The sequence below is a fragment of the Phyllostomus discolor genome, chromosome 3 (genome assembly GCF_004126475.2).
Source record: "Phyllostomus discolor isolate MPI-MPIP mPhyDis1 chromosome 3, mPhyDis1.pri.v3, whole genome shotgun sequence".
Classification (NCBI taxonomy): domain Eukaryota; kingdom Metazoa; phylum Chordata; class Mammalia; order Chiroptera; family Phyllostomidae; genus Phyllostomus; species Phyllostomus discolor.
In genome coordinates this window covers 27,648,676-27,666,529 of record NC_040905.2, presented here as the reverse complement: position 1 = coordinate 27,666,529, position 17,854 = coordinate 27,648,676, and the positions used below count along the sequence as shown (strand labels likewise).

The window sequence follows — 17,854 nt, the reverse complement described above, 5'->3', positions numbered from 1 at the left end:
TAGTTTTTGATCTTCTTTTTCTTCTATAAGACTCTTTAACACTTCATGTAATAATGGCTTGGTGATGATGAACTTCTTTAACTTTAACTTATCTGGGAAGCACTTTATCTGCTCTTCCACTCTAAATGATAGCTTTGCTGGATGGAGTATTCTTAGATGTAGTTCCCTGCCTTTCATGACTTTGAATGTTCCTTTCTAGCCCCTTCTTACCTGCAGGGTTTCTTTTGAGAAGTCAGATCATAGTCTTATGGGAACTCCTTTGTAGGTAACACTCTCCTTTCCTCTTAATACTTTTAAGATTCTCTCTTTATCTTGAATCTTGGGTAATTATGATGTGTCTTGGTGTGTTTCTTCTTGGATCCAACTTCTTTGGAACTCTCTGAGCATCTTGAACTTGCATGTCTAATTCCTTTGCCAGATTGGGAAAGTTCTCCTTCATTATGTTTTCAAATAAGTTTTCAATTTCTTGCTCTTTCTCTTCTCTTCCTGGCACCCCTATGGTTTGGATGGTGGAATGTTTAAAGTTGTCCCAGATGTTCCTCAGCCTCTTCTCATTTTTTAAAAATTCTTATTTCTTCATTCTGTTCTGGTTGAATATTTATTTCTTCTTTTGGTTCCAAATCGTTGATTTGAGTCCTGGTTTCTTTCCCTTCATTGTTGGTTCCCTGTATATTTTCCTTTATTTTACTTTGAATAGCCTTCATTTCTTCATTTTTCGACCAAACTCAAAATTTCTGTGAGCATCTTAATGACCAGTGTTTTGAACTCTGCATCTGATAGGCTGTCTATCTCCTCATCACTTAGTTCTTGGTTCTTAGTTCTTAGTTCTTAGTTCTCTGGAGTTTTGATCTTTCATTTGGGCTGTATTTCTTTGTCTCAATGTACCTGTTACACTGTAAGGGGAGGAGCCTTAGGTATTCGCCAGGATGGAGCAACCCAGGTTGCTGTGTTGTGGTGTTGCATTTGGAAGAGGGGTCACAGAGGGAACAATGCCACTTGCTTGGTTCTTGCCCCACTTGCTGTCACTGCCCTTGCTTCCCACAAGCAGATTGTGTCCTTTCAGCTGCTGATTTCCAGGTAGGTGGGCTTGTGTACATTCTAGGACTCTGTGGGTCTCTTCAATGGACTCGCCTAGGAGACTGGGAATTTCTCTGATAGCTGCAACCCCCACAGGTTTGTACAGCCCGAGGTTTTGAGGCTTTAGTTTCTCCACGATGGAACCCTGGGTTGTGTGGTCTGTCTCGCTTCCTATTTGTTCTTCCCAGCTTATCTGCCCTCGAATGTAGGAAATCCCTTCCACCAGCTGTGGCCTGGGCACAGGTCCTCTCCACCTTGGCTGCCCATCTTTGCCCTGCCTACTGGTCCGGATGAATGTTTTCTTCAACTCCTTGGTTGTCAGACTTCCATGCAGTCTGATTTTTCTGGCAGTTCTGGTTGGGGTTTTTTTTTTTTAATTGGTTGTTATCCTTTTGGCTGTGTGAGGAAGTGAAGTGTTTCTACCTATGCCTCTATCTTGGCTAGAACCTACAATTTTAAAATTGCTTTAAACCTTCTAAAAACTTGACTGTCCCAAAGAATTTAAGTATTTCCCTCCTAACTGTAAGACCTCAAAACCTGGGGATCAGAAGAAAAGAAACCTGCAGTTTTGCGTAAGTGCAGCGGTAAGTCGTGGAGTGAATGCATGTGCCGAGGGGGAAACGCTGCAGGAAGCGGGCTGTGCAGAAGGACACGGGACACCCCTGGGCGCTCAGCTGTTCCCGTCCACTTGCTGCTGGCCTGTTGAAAGGCATGGAAAGGGCCTTGTGTTCATTTAAGCCAGGAAATCAGCCACCTCAGGGGAATACATGGTGTGGAGTATACAAGGCATTTTCATTTTCTGAAGATACTCTGGCCTATCAGGAGACAGAAAAGGGAAAATTTAATGTAATGAATTAACTGCTTTCCATCAGATTGGACAGCCAAGGAACCGAGGACTCAGGAGAGCCTCTCCAACGCCAAGGCTGGACCTGGGCCTCACAGTGCAGAGATGTCCTGGGGCTCCCAGGGCCGCTGGGTTCCTCTGTGAACAAAAAGTGAAGCCCAAAGCTGAAAGGGATGTGCGTTCTGCCCTTCTCCCTTTGCGTGTCCCTGCAGTGCTGGGCTGTTGCCAAAGAGGAACGTGCAACTAGCTGTCAAGGAGCTCTGAGGCATAAAGGCCACAAAGAAGCATGTTTGAACATGCAAGTCCTTGGGGAATGTGTCTCAACAAACCCTTCATGGGGAATCTGCTAGGGAAAGAGAGCCAGGTAACCAAACATGTCGAAGAGGTCAGCATAAGAGCCACTAGGGAGCACCGGACATCATTCATTGCAGAACTAAGACTAGGTGATGGTTAAAAGGGGATATGTACTGTGGCACATAATGGATGCGTGCTCTGACCACGTAGGTACATCTGTCAAAAATTGAGAGGCTGGAGCATCTATATGAAAAGAATCTGTTAAAACAATGTTTATGTCACATGTGGGGGAAATTTCATTTTTGATCATATAGCTGCTGAGAAAGAAAAGGCTGAGGATATTACATAAAGATACATATGGTAACCATTACAATACAAACCTTCCTAAATACCTAAATGTAAACAGGTAGGTGAATAGGACAGCAGGAAGCTAAACTGTGAGATAAGAAGTGTTACTGTGTAGGAGGAGGGAGGTGTGGGACGGAAGAGGCAGAGCTTGACGCTGGACTTCCCTGAACCAACCTTTGTGTTGATCTGATTGGGGAATCCTGTAAATATTTGGCTTGATTATAAAGCAAAATCATTTAAAAGAAATGACTGAAGATTGAAAGTAAAATGAAACCAGTGAACTTAACTGTGCATCCAGTCACTGGTGTGTCCACAGGAACTATTCCAGGTGCCTTTGCAGCACAGTTATCTGAATATTCCTAGTGGAATATACGGGGCGGGGGGGGGGGGAGTTAGAAAAAAAGTTAAAAATCCTCACCTTCTTTCAGTCATTCTTACTGGTGGTAATAGAAAATGAGTAACTATTTTGGTGTCATGACCCTGGATTTTTGGCATGGAAGAATGAAGATATAAAGTAAAATAGATAAGGTTAAATCAACACCCTGTAGTCCTGGTTTGTGACTGCCAGTACCTGTATGAGATCCTAGTCTCTGTCCAGTGAAAAGTGCAGAAATAGTGACTCGTCCAGTCATTTAGGGAGCCCATCCAATGGCCAGGTTGTGGGCCCTAGATACCCTTCTCCAGGGAAAGGAGCCAGGGAGCCCTTGACCCGGCTTGATTTGGGGCCTTGGGTAGGGAATGTGTCAGATGAGGCCCAGAACTTCGTGTCTCCCTGGAACCAAGGTTCCGGTCCAAAGACTTGGGAGTCAAGCTGAGTGAACTTCTACTGGCCCCGCTCTTTGGGAAGACAGTCCTGAAGACAGTCCTGCAGCTAGCAAGAAGATACCTTGCCGTCCTGGCTGGCCTCCTGGGTTACTCCCTTTTCTCTGTTTCCATCTCAAAATCTGCTCTCTAGAGTAGTCTGTGTTTAATGGCCTCTGCTTCAGGGCAGGGGGAAGCGCAATCTCTCCCCAGGAGCCAGGAGCCTCTGCTTGTCCTGGTTCACTTGGCATGAATTTGGGATGAGACTCATTTTCATTTTAATGATCTTTCAGGGAGGTTTGGGGGAGGAGCACAGACCCCCTCATCCTCCTGTTGCTGGAGGCCACTCACATTCACCAAAAGAATCTCATCAAATTGCTGACGGGCCAAACTGGCTGAGGTCAAGAAGGTATACTTGGGTGGAGTTTATAAGACTGAGAATAGATATCGTTGTAAACAAGCTTGCTAATGTGAACATTTGAACTCGAAAAACAAATCAGGATACTGTCTTGTTCTATCAGGAAATCACATGGTGTTTAGGTAATGAAAGAAAATGAAGCGGGTGACAGATAAACTGTGGTCCACCCGGACAATGGAATGCTATGCAGCTCTAAAAATAAATCCGCTATCAAGGCAGGAAAGACACGGAGGAAACTTAAATGCATATTACTCAGTGAAAGAAGCCCATTTGAAAAGGCTACATACTGTTTGATTCCTACTATGTAACTACATAATGTTCTGGAAATGGCAAACGATGGTGACTTAAAAAAAGGAGTGGCTACAGGGAGGGGGTAGGGATGAATAGGCAGATTGCAGAGGTTTTAGGACTGAAAAAATACTCCGTATAATATTATAATGGTGGGTGCATGCTATTATACGGTTGTATAAACCTGCACAATGCAAAACACCAAGGTGAACTCCAAGTAAAGTGTGCACTCTGGCTAATGCTGTGTAGGTTCATCACTTGTAAGCGATTCCCCACTCTGGTGGGGAGCATGGTCATGGGGGAGGCTCCGCAAGTGTCCGTGCAGGGGAACAGAACGAGGAATGGAGACATTCCACAGCTCGAGCAAGCCGGGCCTGCTGGTGTCTGTCCCTGGTCTCAAAAGGTGGGTCTTTCTTGAGAGTGACTGTCATGGAGATGGACTTTTCTCAAAAACATTGCAGTCCCCAAAATGGTTTTGGTCTGATTTAAGGTCCTGTGAGGGCCCTAAAATTCAAAAAGAACCTGACACAGAAACAGGGACTGGCCTTTGTTTAGCTGATGCCACCTGAACACAATGTATCATCCCTGTGGGGTAGGATGGGGGAGGGAGCCAAAACGCAAATTCTTTTTCTGAGGGCGAACGCACACCTCGACAGCCAGGCCCCAGCTAGGTTTCCAGAACACTACTAGATTCGACTCGGGATCCGCAGAGCTGGAGGTAGGTGTCCACCCCAATCCCGTCCCCCTTGTGCTGGCCCACTGGCTGTCCGGGGAAGAAAGCGAGATGGAGTCAGTAGCGCTAAGCTGAGTTACAATGGAGTCTGTGTAGTCAAGCTGGCAAAACTGGTTCAGGCCAAATGGGCCGAAGCAGGAGGAAAATACTGTATTTTACTTTAGCCTGAGAACTTACAAATCTGAACTTTTCAGCTGTGCGGCAACGCCTAGAGATAGAGAAAATCCTCTAGATCACCTTCTGGAGGGCTTAGGAAGGAGTGTTCCTGTGCCCAGACGACCTCACATCTGGAATGTCATCATCTCGGACCAACCCAGAAACTAAGCATTCAGGACAAGCTCTTCTCAACAATGTGCTTTTTACCACAAGAACCCTCAGCTTTTTCCTTCAGACCACTCTGGGTGTTACCTGGTAGCATTTTTGATTTGCAAATTGTAAGACCTTTGAATGAAACTGTCATTCTTTTTGGTCCATTGAGGCATTTTACTTGCACGTATGTATTATATCCCTAGAAAGAGTCCGGGGATTTTCCCTCCTGTGTGTTTTCGTCTTGCTTCCTCGTGGTCCCTGATGCCCGCTGAGGTGGTCAGTACAATGAAACCATACTGACAGGACAGAAGCAGGCGGTTCTGCCATTTTTCTAGCTCTTTGAGATGTACTTCAAATCTGGGGCTGATGACTCCACACTTGTTTAATCTGTCCGTGAGATTTACAATTTCCCCAGCTCTGTGGTCATCAGTAATTTCAAGTTTACTAATGTGACCATGCTTCATCATCACAGTTCAAAACAGACCGTGACTTTGGATCACAGCCTAATAAGAACCTGGCGTTTGTCTCTCTTTTTGGCTTTGATACTGGTTGATACTCTTGAGAGCATCAGCCAGCACATTCATGCACACCAGTTGGGTGGCACAAAAAGATGGCAGAAAGAGAGATGGTCCTTTTTCGAGTTTAGAAAAGCCTCCTGGTTCATCTGTGCTTGATCGACACCAGCAAGGGACATGAAGGCAGCCCCTTAGGTCTGACCCCACACTGAGGTCTTGGTGGTCTGTCCCTGTGGTCCCTCCCGCAGCGCAGTGTGGAGTCTTCCTCCGGGTCACTCACCTCAGACGCAGCCCCGAAGGCTGCGCCTTTCTAGCGACTACCACCACCGGGGGCCCCAGAGAGACTGGGCTCCGAAGAGGTGGAAAACGAACCAGTTCTGTAGTTAACCAAGCATGAAGGGGGAGGCTTTTCTGTCCCATTCGTGTCGGGGAGCCTCCAGAATCATGCTCTCGCACCTCATTAAGGTGCTTTGAGGCTCTGGGCCCAAACTGGGTGGCTTACCCTCCATCAGCTAGGTGTTTAATATTCAGACACAGGGCCTCGTCTCATGCAAGAGAACACGTTTCCCTTCTCATGCTGAGTTGGACCCTTCCTGTGACAAAGTCCAATCATCTGTATTCTCCTCCAGACCCAGCTGTTCCTTTTACAAAGAGCCGTTGGAAATTCGGCTTCCAATCGAAGTGTAAACTGCCTTTGGGAAGCTCACTCAAATGGTTTAAATAATAACCACAAGCCTTGTTGCAAGTATCATTAAGTAATCAACGTGTTGGATAAGATAAGCCAAGTGACTGGAATGTTTGAACAAAGGAACTTGAAAGGGAGGCCAGCGTAAACACTCCTGTGTTGCTGGGATGGGGTGGGGTGGATGAGGACTCCGCGGGACTGTCAGGGGCTCAGGTACGAGGGACCGAGCTCTGTTCTGCGCTCACACCAAGGGGAGGCAGATGGACCATGTGGATTCAGCACCTCACGAGACAAGATTTTCTTAATTAACGTGACTTAAAAAATAGACTTTGACAGTGATGGAGACTGAGCATTAAAAAAAAAAATCCCAGGCATTTGTGAGGTGTGGGTTTGGAAGGTACCTGCTTTCTCTTGATTCAGGGGAGTGAGTTGGGGAAAAGCAGGATTGCAAAAGCCGTAAGATACAAATCAGTGGTGACGTTGGCCTTATGACTTCAGGCATTGCCTGTTCCATTGAAGTCCATGTCTGAAGGCCTGGTCCCTGCAGCAGCACCCAGTGAGTTATTTGGTTTTTAACCTAACTCTTATTTGTCAGCTTCTGTATTTTTCATCTTTAAATAAAGTGGTTGCTTTGCTTTGCTTGGCATTCATGACATGTAAGGAGAAGAAAGGGTGGAAACGCAGGTGATACTGGAGACGTGTGATTACCTGGCAGGATGGGGCTCTCGGGGTGGGGCGGGGCCGATGATTTCGTGCTTGTGCTGAGTTGGCTGTAAGTCGTTTACTCCATTTACTATCAGCTGTTCCTTCCCGGCAATCTCCAGCATGCTTGGGAACTCTCTCGATCTGAGAAGATCTCACTTTACAAATGGTTTCTAAATGCAGTGAGATTTTTATGCATACTCCATTTAACAATTAATAAGAATAAACATTTAAGTTAATGACTGATTTTGATTTTGCTGTTTCTATAATTTGCCCCCAATGGGTTTTTTTTCCCCAAGCCTTCAACATTTTCATAGGTTCTTGAAACGCTCGGTAGGCCTGAAGATCTGCGCCACGGACCAGGACAATGGGGTGGGGATTGTCTTTGGGAGTAGGGGGGCTGGACGGGGCGGGGAACGGAACGAGGGGGTGAGTGGGGGTAACTGTAACTTCACAACAATAAAAAAATTAAAAAAGGAAAGGCATTCAGACAGTCCCTAAGGAAAAGCCTCTCTATTATGTTGCTTTGCAGAATTTATTCTCCGTGGTTATCAAAGGGGATTCTCACCTGAGGCCCAAGAGGGGGGCTATGGAAGCATAATTGACCCCTTTTCCTAGGGGACTAAATCAGAACTAAGAGGGCGGGGGCATCTTGGGTCCCCGTCCTAGCCCAGAGCCCAGGCCCTCCTACCTAACCTCACCTTTCTGCCCCTCTGGGCTCTCTCCACACCAAACATTTCCCATATCTGCCCCATTTTCCAAGTGCTGGCTTTTCAGGAGGTCAGAAGACCCAACACATGAAGTGAACCGAATGGGTGTTGATGTGTTAGTGTGCGACCTTTCCTGGAATGGCTGGGGTTTTCCAGAAGCCTCATGGTTCTTGGTATGTGACCCCACTCCCTCACTTCGCTGTGCTGAGATGAGCCAGCTGGCCTGGGATAGAGGATGGCTCCCTTCTGGGCACATGTCCCACTCAGTCACCACCCCAGACCTGAGCCCCATGCTCAAACCTACCCTGAGGCGGACTTTCCAGAGACATGACTAAGACAGCCAGTGGACACACAGTGCCCTGGGAAATGCATCCCATGGGGCCTCGGGTCCGTTTGGGTTGGGATAACATTCCAACTCGGGTGAAAATGCATTTATCCAGCAGCCGTTAAGCCTGGGCCTTTGGTGAGGGCTGTGCAGCTCACCTGATTCTCACACTGACACACCCAGGGCACCACCACCACCTGCCTTTCCCCTGTGGCCGCACAGTGCCTTGCTCCAAGTTGGTCAGGTAGAAAGTGGCGGGGCTGTGACTGGACACTGGCAGTTGGACTTTAGAGCCTGGGGAGCCTCTGCATGAATAAAAGGTAAAGAGGAATGTGCCTCTGGTAGAGAGGGAGAATTTGTTTCTTGATTTTCAAGTGAAAAGTATATAGAGTGGGCCACTCGTCCAGTGTTTGAGAGGAAGGTTTCATCGAAGACTCTTTGCCCAAGTGTGGGGAGGGCTAAAGGGGACCCGAGAGGGAGGGTGCAGGACTGTGGGCCAGCTGCATGGGGCTTTATAACACTAGGCCATAAAGGGTAGGGGGAGTTGTCACTGGGGTCCAGAAAGATGGCAGCAGCTATGGATTTGGTAGAGGGGTAGACACCCTCCAGAGCCCCACATGTAGGCAGGTCGGGGAATAAATGCAAGCTCCTCTCATTTGCCTCCCACCCTCTGAGCTTCTGCCAGGGTCTCCTGTTGGCCAAGTGCACCAGAGGCCAACGGGAAGGAAGCCTCGTGATACAGAAGTCAGCTGCCTCAGGCTTGGAGTAGGGTGGAGCGAGGAGAGCGGTGCTTGGAACGAAGAAGTGGAAGATATTCAGGACACAATCATTTGTGTGGAAACAGGTGGGGACATTCATATCTGTATCTCTACATATTTATATGCACGCTTATAGATGCATAACTTACGAGTATTTCTGGAATGATACGCACGCAAAAGAAACTGGTAGAAACTTCTGAGAAGTAGCCTACTTTCCATTATGTAATTTTATCTACTGTTTGATCTTTACCTTGTGCACTTATTTTATATTCAATCCATCCATCCAATAGAGGCATTCATGTGACCTAAGCTAGACCAATCATAGCGCTCCCCCTCCTGGCCACAGTGATTTGTCAAAGGGTGGTTGCCACATGACCCACACTCAGCCAATCGAGACTTTCCTGAGCTTGTCAGCCCAGCCTGGAGCTGGGTCCTTTTCCTTTCCTGTGGTTGAGGAGCCATCAGGATGTGGGTCTAGTTAAAAGTAGCTATTATTGATAATAGTAGTTAACAATTATATGATAACTTATATTCCGTTAAACACATAAGTTACTGATAAGACTCCCTTTTTCATCCCCCAAAGGAAATTTGATTTAGTTCAACCTATACATGCTGGGCTCTCAGGGGGAGGGGTTTATGCAGGCACGTTCACAGTGGGGAGGGAATTTGGGGGCTGTCTTAGAATGCTGCCTACCTTATGTCCATTAACTTGACTCAACTTCATAGCAACCCTGTAAAGTGTGTATTATTGTTATTTTTAAAAATATTTTATCTATTTATTTTTAGAGAGGGAAGAGGGAGAAAGAGACAGAGAGAAACATCAATGTGTGGTTGCTGAGGGTCATGGCCTGCAACCCAGGCATGTATCCTTACTGGGAATCGAACCTGCGACACTTTGGTTCGCAGCCCATGCTCAATCCACTGAGCTACGGCAGCCAGGGCTATTATTGTTATTAACCTGTACTATAAATGTGACAAGTGAGGAAGAGGGAAGTTAAGTAACTTGTTTGACATTGCACAGTGGGCTGCAGAGCCCACCAGTGTGCACCTGAGCGCCCCTCTTCTGTGTGCCCCAGTGTGGAGCACCCTCCCTACACTGGGGTGGGGGAGTATGTGCAGAGGAGAGGCTGAGCAGCAGGGTCCTGAGGGGTTAGGATCCTGGTCATAAAGGCAGCACCACCCACCTCAGTTAGGCTGTCAAAGTAGTTACACTCAGCAGTCAAGGTCCCTGCCATTCTTTTTTAAGGTCAAGGAGAATATCTGGTCTTTGGAATGATATAATTGGACTTTTGCATCTATACTTTCAGCCATGTAGGTGGCCTTTCAAAAGATATATCCAAATTTTAATCTTGGAACCTATGAATGTGGCTTTGTTTGGACAAAGGACCTTTGCAGGTGTTATTAAATATCTTGGTATAAAATCACGTTGGATTTATGGTGGGCCCTAAATCCAATGGCCAGTGTCCTTATAAGAGAAAGACAGAGGGAGATTTGAGACATAGACAGGAACACGGGGTGGGGGGGGGGGGGCATTTGGAGATGGGGGCAGAGAGTGGCGTGGTGCAGCCACAAGCCGAGGAAACTGCTGGCAACAACCAGGAGCTGGAAGAGGCCAGGGCAGATCCTAAACTTGAGCCTTTAGAGGAAGTGTGGCCTGGATGACGCCTTGATTCTGGACTTCTGGCCTCCAGAACTGTGAGAGAATAAATTGTTATTTTAAGCCACCTTGGAGACTAATACACCCTATTTCCCTGAGTACAAAGCAGCATCAGAAATGGAGCACAGCTCTGGTTTGATCCGAAGCAAGATCTAGACTTGGTTTTCTGTGTATCTGAAAGAAGAAAGCCCTTTAGGGATTCCAGAAGTGAGGAGGGAGGTTTGAGGACGGTGGAAGTGGGAGGGCAGGAAGGGAATCTTGGCTCATTTAAAAGATCAGAGAGACTTCTAGAATAGGAAGAAGATAGACTCTCTCCCAGTAAATTTCCAATTTTCTCAGACTTTCTGAGTTTCTGTGGCAGGCAGGGTTCGGAGATGAAAAAGCTGTCCCATTTATACAATGGAACACTACTCAGCCTTAAAAAAGAAGGCGATCTTACCTTTTGCAACATCATGGATGGACATGAAGACTATTAAACTGAATGTAATAAGCCACTCAAAGAAAGATAATACCATATGATTTCACTAATATGTGGAATTTAATGAACAAAATAAACCAAGGGGTAACGGGGAGATAAATGGGTTTGGAAAGAGACATGATTCGGGGTGGTAAACACACAATACAATACACAAATGATGTATTATAGCACTGGACATCTTAAACTTATATAATTGTATTAAGCAATGTAACTCCAATAAATTAAAAAAAAGAATTCTGAGATGGCTTCCAAGATTCTGCCCCCTGCTGTATCCACCCTGCAGAATCTCCTGCCCTTGAGTGCAGGTAGACCTGTGGGTGTAACGGGATAGTTCCACCTTTCTTTTGTGCGGCGTTACATAAGATACAGCAGTGGCAGACAAGAGAGAGATTTTTCTGCTGGCGTTGAAGAACTTAGCTGTCACCGTGAGAGGGCCAGGTGTCGAGGACACGTGGGTGGCCTCCGAGCACTGAGAGTCACCTCCAGCTGACAGCCAGCAAAGAAATGAGAAGCTCAGCTTTGTGACTGCAGGGAACTGAATTCTGCCAACAACCGGGATGACTTGGAAGTGAACCCTGAGCGTCAGATGAGATCGCAGCCGCAGCCCACACCTCTGTGCCGTGTCTCTGCCGCGGGCGCAGAGGGCTCACCTTGGGCGCCCGACCCACGGAAACCTTGAGATAATTAACGTGGACTGTTCTGAGCCACTGAGTGTGTGATAACTTGTTATGCAGCAGTTCCTGACCAAAGTTTCTCCCAAGCTGTAAATGAACAGACACCACTGAACTTGAGTCTTGACTTGATGTTTCTTATGACCTTATGTTAAAAATGGATGTGTATTTTTGAGTTGTATTTTTAGACGAATCCCACATTGGTTTACAAAAGGTTTGGAAGATGAGTGAAAGTTTATTATTGTGTATTCATAAACGTGTCCTAAATGTCCTTGGCAGTCACCTGCTCACTGTTCTGTGTGTGGCCGGCAGCTTCCCCCAATAGGCCCTCACGGGTTTCACGCAGAGTGTGTCCAGTGAGCTGTCTCCGCAGGAGCAGCGCTTCCTGGCAGCCCAGCCGCTCCCCTGCCATTCATCAGCCACAGCCATACCTTCCCCGGTGCGATCCCGATCTCAGCACTGGGGGGCGCTGCCCAGCCCTTGGGGGGCATGGCTGCCCCTTATATATCTATTATGTATTCTTTAGTGTTCTCTTTACTTCTTACCGGCCATTTCCTCGTAGCCCAGACCTGCTATAGTTACAGATTCCTGCATTAATCTTCCCCGTGGGACTTACAGGGTGGTTTCTCCCTTGCAACTGGACGCAGACGCAGGTACTTCCCCAGCAGCGCGTGGGCACTGGGTGCTAAGCACTGAGTGGATAACCGCAGGGACCTGAGATGACACGGGCCTGTGTCCAAAGAGCAAGCATGATGCCGTGTGAAGTGGACACAGCACAGGACGCTGAGGTGAGAGGCTGTCTCTAGACTTGGCTCTGCAGGTGAGGATTGGGGGATCACCCTGAAACTCAGTTCCCTCATCTGTGACCTGAAGGTAGTGGACTGCATGGCCTTGTGTTAATTAGGGTACAAGCTAAGCTGCTGTGACAAAGTGACTTAAAGAACGTTCTGTCCCACGTTCTGTCCGTGTTGTGGCTTCACCATCACTTAGGGTGTCACCCTCATCTGCATGGTTGCAGTCTACAGGAAGGTGGAGGTATGGAGAAGCCTTGCTCAGTGCCTTAAGGTGCAGACTCAGGAGTGGTGCCTGTCACCTCCATTCGAATTCCAGCGAGGTGCACTTAGTCACATGACCTCACCAAAGTGCACGGGAGGCTGGGGTGTGGAGTCGTGCCCAGACACAGCTGGTTGCATGGAAGAAGGGAGCGGATGTGGGGGATAACGACCAATGCCCGCCGTGCCTGTTCCAGCTCTACCAGGCTTCTCCACACGTCACCCCGGCTGCCGGCAGTTAAAGAAGGAAAATGTCCGTGTCCACGGGAAATCCGGGCTTTACTCTTCTGCTTTTGCTTTTAGAGTCAAGATCCTTAGTGCTTGCAAAAACGTCTTTTAGTGCCGAAAAGTGAGGGGGTGGCAGCTGGGACTAACGACACGGTCCTTGTGCATCTGCCGGGGGACACAGATTTGTTTCTCCAACGTAGCAAATGAGAAGCCATCTGGGGTTGGAGAAGTCTGAGCTAAGGTTTCCTGGATCTGTTTGCCTGTGAAGCCATAATGAAAAGTGAAGAAAATGATAAATTTAAAGAACTCTTGTGTGTGAAGTAGGACAAAGGCTTGTTGAGTTTTTGTCCGGTTTACTCTGATGTAGGACAGTGCTCTTTAAGGGTTTCAGGAGACTGAGGATTAAAATAAAGACCTGAAAATAATTTAACTCATCTGTAGTGCTTCTATGTGCCAGGCACTAGACCAAGCCTTAAAAATGACAATTCACCTAATTCTCACAAATATATTTTGAAATAAGGACTATTATACCCACTTTAGAGATATGAGAATGGTGGCCGGAGAAGGAGCAATAACTTGCCCCAAATCACACAGCTAGTAAGTAGTGGACCTAGGGTGTGAAGCCAGATCATTTGGCTCTGGAGTCTGTGCCTCTGTGTGTGTATTGGTGCGTCCTCTCCTCTTCTTACGAGGAAACCCGTCATTGCATCTAGAACCCTACTCCAGGATGATCTTGTCTTAACTAATTATGTCTGCAGCGGCCCTGTTTCCAAATAAGGTCACCTTCAGACGTTCTGGGTGATGTGCACTTGGGGTGGCGGGACACTGTTCCACTCACCGTACCTCCCTACCCAGATACTGCTAGGTTTTCATACCTAAAAATGTACTCATTGGGAGAAAGAAAAAAAAAAGACCAGTTTTTCTACTTATTTCAGGAGGGAGAAAAGATGATAAAATAGTATTTTCAATTTTGTAAAGACTACACAGTGTGTGTTAAAGATACATGATGATGATATTTATATTTACACTAGTATTTGCCACCTCCGGTCCTCACAGAGGCATTAAGAAGATTAATGCCTTGCAGAACTTCTGTACTCTAGTGTTGCATTATTGTTGTTGTTATTATGATTACCCTGGCGTTCCCATTTTTGAGGGAGCTGCTATAATTATAGTAACTTGTATGGATGCATTAGATTTCACAAATGATTAAGCTACAAATTAGTCACTTGGAGTGTCCAATGGTTCTTTCAAGTTCCAGTAGCATGATGGCTGCACGTGTGTGTGCACTTATGGTTCCCACGTCATTCACGGAGAAATGGAGACCTGGGGAACTCAGACTTGCCCGTGTTCTTCCAGTGAGTTTGGGCTACAAAATTCTTGAGCCCGGACCTCAGTTGCGACAACCTCCCTCTTTCAAGTCTTTTTACAGGAGTACAATGCAGATTCACGCTCAGCTCACATGCCCCACATTTTTTAGTGAGTGGGCTATCAACTAGCATTTGGTCAAGTTCACTTGGCAGAGGTGCAAGGCCAGGGAGGAGACTCTACTCTAACACCCACATGCTGCTCTCTGGAAGTGGAAAAAGAGCAGGGCGTGTGGAGGTGGGGCACTTCCTCCCTGGCTCCCCAGAGGAAAGCGCTGGGACTTGCGCTGGGAGGCTGCTTCTGGAACCGGCTCGCTGACGTCAGGGCTGCTCCTGCCCCCCATGTCTGCCTTGCGAACATTTTCTGGGGGCTTTGGAAAGAAGGCCTCTGCCTTGAGCTGCTGCCCGCACTGTCTCCTCCTGTTGCATGCATGACGTGGTATGACATGGCTTTGCAGTTTAAAGGTGGCAAATGCCAATTAAAACATATATATTTATTTATTTTTAGAGAGAGGGGAAGGGAAGGAGAAAGAGAGGAAGAGAAACATCGATGTGTGAGAGAGAAACGCTGATCAGTTGTCTCTCGCACGCCCCCAACTGGGGACTTGGCCAGCAACCCAGGCCTGTGCCCTGACTGGGAATCGAACCAGCAACCTTTCAGTTGGCAGGCCAGTCCTCAGTCCACTGAGCCACACCCACCAGGGTGAGAAATGCCAATTTATTTTAAACTTGAAAGGTGTTTTTGAAAAATGTTTAATTGGGTTTATTGGTGTGACACTGGTTAATAAAATGATGTAGGTTTCAGGTGTATAGTTTTATAACACATCATCTGTATACTGTGTGTTCACCACCCAAAGTCAAGTCTCTTTCCATCACCATTTATCCTCCCTTTACCCTCTCCTACCTCCCCCCAGCCCCCTCCCCTCTGGTAGTCATCATACTGTCCTTTGTCTACGAGGGGTTTTTTAAACCCTTTACTTTTTTCACCCAGTCTTCCCAGCCCCTCTGACACCTGTCAGTCTGTTCTCTGTATCTATGAGTCTGTTTCTATTTTGTCAGCTTATTTTGGTCATTGGATTCCATGTATAAGTGAAATCGTATGGTATTTGTCTTTCTCTGAGTGGCTCATTTCACTCAGCATAATGCTCTCCAGGTCCATCCATGCTGTCACAAAAGGTAAGATGTCCTTCTTTTTCACAGAGAGCAGTGTTCCATTGTGTAAATGCCAACTTTTGACGGGAACGTGAAGGGAAAAAAAATCCATGCTTGAGTGTGGGAGGTGCTAAACACAGGAACATCTCAGCTTCCAGAAGAGCAGCTAAATGAACAAATGTGGTCATTGGCACATAAACAAATGTGGTCACTCTGTTGGGAGTCTTCCTTCGCTTGTCCCCTGGAGCTACAACATACACAGATCCAGGATGATAGATTTTTTTACTAATTCAAAAAACATTTCTTAGACCCTGTCTATGGTCAGGGTGGTTGATGCCGCAGCCAGATATCCGAGACACTGGAGGTCGCTGGAGACAAACCCTCCCGGGAATGGAGATGGAGGCCATTGTGAAAGCTCCATCTTCTGTTCCGGAAAACTGCTGAGGTCCCCTGGGAGCCATAGCCTCCAGCATCCTTTTTTAGTTGCTGAATTAATCCACACTTTGGAAAAGAGGCCGAGTGTGCCCTAAGTGGGTGGAGGGCAGCGGGTTCGTGTGGGACAGGCGGTGTGGGCCCCGCCCTCCAGGCACAGCAGTAAATGTGAGACTTGTGTTGACCGTGTCCCAAGACCCCTGCACTGAGCGTGGTCCGAGGACCAGCAGCGTGGGAGCTTGTGAGCGTCTTGGGCCCCAGCCCAGATCTCTTGAATCAGAAACGCCTTTCCACAGGCCCCCAGAGGGTTCATGTGTGAGAGTCAAAGGCTGGGTGGGGGGGATGCCCTAGATAGCGTGGCCACAGTGGGGACTGACAAATCCCCTCCGACCTCAGGCTTCCCTCTGCCTTTTGGAGAAGCCGGAGAACCCTGCTCTCTGACCACTGATCTTTCAAGAGGATCTTTTTTGCCTCATCCAATTTGACCACAAGGTTGGGGTATGTGTCCTCACGTATAAAACAGTTCTCCCAGTATAAACGGTCCTCACATGTTTGCTCCCAGATCTTCTGTTTCTTCCCCAAACAGCACAGCTCCTACAAACCACTGTGTATCAGGCCTGGGTATGGTCAGAACTGTGAAGAGTCTGACATTCTTTCTGCCTCCAGGCTCACAAGGTAGCCTGGTCTGTCAGTACCATGGGTGCTCCCAAATGACACAGGACTCCTGGGTCTGGGACAGAGAACTCTATTACTCATAGCACAGCAAGCAGCATGAGCTTTGCTTTTAAAATGTGGTCTATTAATAGAAAATTTGAGGTATAGGAAGGCCAACAGATCAGAGAAGTGGTTATTCATGGCTCCCAAGGGGTGGGGCGCATGCCACATCACATGGACCGCACAGGGAAGCACCAGGGTTGGTCAGGGCAGAGAGAGCCACGGGAGAGTATAACAAGAGCGTTGTGTGTGTGTGTGTGTGTGTGTGTGTGTGTGTGTGGTTTCCATGGGAAGGAACAAGGTGGGGTAAGCAGGTTTCGGATTGGCTGCTTTGGGGCTCCGGCCACAGGGGTGTCCCTAGTCATTTGGTAGCTGGCCCTGGGAGACTAGGGCAGACAGATAGTGGCCTGGAGTGTGGGACCCCCATAAAAGAGGTATCTGGGGAGTCAGTTCTGGGTTGGTTGGCTTGTATTTGAAAAGCACACTCATAGGAGAGACATTTATTATATCTAGGAATTGGCCGGCCCTGGAGAGGTGGTCCCTCCAGGGTTAGCAAGCCTGCAGATGTCACAGCATCAGAATCCTAAAAACACAACGCATGGTGAATAGAAGCTCAGTGATTGCATTGGTTCTCACGTCCCCAGGTCCCACGGGGCTGACATGGAGGGCTCAGGGGAGGCTGCCACGCAGGGGTTTGCACCACAGTGGGGAGCCCCGAGTTCAGCGGTCACACATGTTTCTAATGGGCAGTCAACAAACACGCCTGGCCTCCATCCCAGACACTCTCTGCCTTCTACTGGACAGTAGCCACTCTCCCCACAGAGGAACACAGCTGCTGTGACCTTCCCTCAGAGCTACCTGGACGGGTTTCGAGCCAACCAGCCCACCTCTGGCTTTAAAGGCGAAGAAGCCGAGACTCACAGCAATGAACAGGGTCACTGAGAACCTGCAGGAGTGCAGGGTACCAGGTGCAAGGGGAACGGGAGAGTAAGTGCTAGGAGCCCTGTGATTTGTTCTTGTGGTGAACGGACACAGAACGAAATTTTGCTCAACATTTGTACAGTTCTGAAAAAAACTTGGTTGCTGAAAATGTTTTTTTGTCTCCTGACTCAGCAATTCTTGGATGCTGCTTAAGGGGCCTGGGGCCTCTTTTCTTCTGGAAATACAGGAGTCATTGGGAGCGAAGGGGCAGGGATGGCCAGGGTGCTAGCTGCCGGGCCGCACAGCCACAGGCCCATCCTGCACTCAGCAGCCTCCTGTGGAAACTGGTGCTGCCTCCCAATGCCAGCCATCCACACC

The 17,854-nt window shown here is 47.7% G+C and overlaps 1 pseudogene; it reads right to left on the bottom strand.

The window, feature by feature from the left end:
* Nucleotides 1-1,184: 1,184 nt before the first annotated feature.
* Nucleotides 1,185-5,900, bottom strand: LOC118499428 (annotated as a pseudogene).
* Nucleotides 5,901-17,854: the final 11,954 nt, after the last annotated feature.